At 33.3% G+C, this 2,504-nt stretch overlaps 1 pseudogene; it reads right to left on the bottom strand.

The window, feature by feature from the left end:
* LOC106466580 overlaps window positions 1–2,504 on the bottom strand; it is a 34,167-nt pseudogene that overhangs the window by 12,455 nt on the left and 19,208 nt on the right.

Below are 2,504 nucleotides of genomic sequence, written 5' to 3'. Positions count from 1 at the left end.
TAAAACTACCAAACTAAACTCTATTAAATAATTAATAAACAAGAACACTCGTAAGCCAGGTTCTAAGAAATACGAAAAGAAAAAAAAAAAAAAAATTCCAGTTTGAAGACATTGGGCCAAAATCTAAATAATAATGACAACAACAAACAAACTAAAAGAAACAGTAATCTTATTATCCCAACAGAAAAAATCCAAGAAATGTGAACATGAAAAAAATAAAATCAGACCCATTTAGTTAAAGGTAGTACCACAAGATGGAATATTTGAGCCAAAGAATTTCATTTCGGTAAACTGGTTTATAAATCTAAAACATGAAGAAAAAGAACAGCAACAAAAAATCACATACCTCCCACTAGATAAGGCTGGATTGAAAGCCCAAGTCAGTGAGGCAAGTGATGCTGCAAGAGAATCGCCACCAGTGGTGGTGGGAGGTCTGGATTTAGATGACCAACCTAGAAAATCTGGTTCCTTGATGCTGTGTAAAGAGAGAGGTGAGCGAGCCACACTACCTGGAGTAATGTGGGGATCATCTTCAATATTTTTTGTGTGTGAATTACCCTTCCATGGTTTTCCAGGTTCAAATTCTGCCACGAGATCAGTCAGGTTATACGTGGGTTGCAAATTTGAGTTAGCAGTTGTGGAATTTGAAAAGCCGAGGTTACTGGTTCTTTCTTTTCAATTTCTGAAGAGTTGTTGCTTGGGGGCTCTGTAAGAGTTGCCGATGAAGAAATGGCTAAATTATTCATGCCCATACTGCTACTTGGAGATGTAATCCTTTTATCAGAGAGATTATCAGGAGCTGCTGAGGGCTCAGGCCAGGTGCCAGTACTTTTCTGTGTGCGTGGTAGAGTAGACCAGGTACCGTTGCCTTGACCGATTACAGAATGTACGTTAGACATGGAATGTGAGCTGTTTGAAGATATGGGCTTTGACATAGTTCCAGGTGCACGACTGAACTCTCCTGAACCATTATAATTATTTCCAACATTTCTAATAGGTGAGCATCTGTCACCTTTGTCCATAGATGGTAACTTCCACTGGGAAAGTCGAGATTGAGTGTGAGGTGTGGTTGGTTCCTGAATAGAAAGATCATGCAGGTCAGAACTTAGACTAGTGATAGAATCTAGACTAGGTCTGAAGAGTTCATTAGATGACTGAGGGCTTGGGATGTTTGCTGCCTGGGGTGGCTGATGATTTATTTGCTATGGGAGAAACAAACAAAATTGTATTGCATCATCAAAACAATGGGGGAGGGGGAGATAAAAACCTAAGTATTCAGTATGAAATATCGAACATTTATTTTATCACAAGTTTTCGTGATTACACAAGATTTGTTGATTTTAATTCCCACTTCCCTTTTCACATTATTACACCTACTTAATCAACTCATGCCTTAAATTACCCCCCTACATTGAATATAATCATTAATCTTCAAAAAAAAGTTATAATAATAATAATAATAAATAAATAAATCAGCATATCAAATATTAGTTACAACAAAGACATGAATGCAGTACAACTAAGATATCAGTTCCTGATTAGTAGCAAAATTCTTAAAGATTTTCGGGTTTTTCAGAGCTTAAATTTTTTCAAGAAATTAGATAAAAAAGAAAAAAAAACTGCTCTGTTCATTATTTAATTTCTCAGAAACTACAGGATATAAACCATAGCAAAACTTTATTGTAAACTTAAATTTAATAAATTATCAACTTGACGCAATCCATCACTGCAGCAATGAAATCATTAACAGTCTACTAATACAAAAATATCACGAATAATATGGGGAGAAAACAATCCAATAAAACTTGTTCTAAGTTAAATTAATTGACATCAAAACACACCTAGACATTTGTTACATTTACTGGCTAGTGGATAAACATGGGGCACTTCTAAATCAGGGGTCTGATATAATTTCAAAAACAATTGTAGTTAAAAAACACAAGAACAAAATGTCAATTCTTGAAAGCATGTAGAAAATGTTTTCAGGTAAACTACACCAACATTTACAAATTACATCATGTATATAACATATTCTTAAAAATGCTCCATTTTCAATAAAAAGACAAAATTAATATTTTTCATTACCCGAAAAATCTAGAAGTTGAGAGTGTAAAAACTCTGCACAAAGTTCTATATAAGTAACTCTACAAGTGATGTAAAGACCTATGTCTACACCCTACAATTCACCAAGTTACTCTTTGCCAGTTCTCACTTGCATTGGCATATTTGTCAAGGATATAAATTAAATGGCCATATATATTTTAACAAGATATGTATATTCTAACTTTTTAGATTTTACACGAAGATCTCGGTAATGTTTTTTTGTGACAAGAAGTACACTTTAACTTCATTATTTACAGATTTTAAGGTATATATATATATATATATATATATATATATATATATATAAGAAGTAAGTATTACTTACTACTAACGTACGTAGTACGTTACGTTAACGTAACGTACTAGTAAGTAACTTAAGTTAAAAGTTTAAAAAAACGTAA

Source organism: Limulus polyphemus, unplaced genomic scaffold (genome assembly GCF_000517525.1).
Source record: "Limulus polyphemus unplaced genomic scaffold, Limulus_polyphemus-2.1.2 Scaffold2309, whole genome shotgun sequence".
Classification (NCBI taxonomy): domain Eukaryota; kingdom Metazoa; phylum Arthropoda; class Merostomata; order Xiphosura; family Limulidae; genus Limulus; species Limulus polyphemus.
This window is presented reverse-complemented; position numbering and strand designations above follow the sequence as displayed.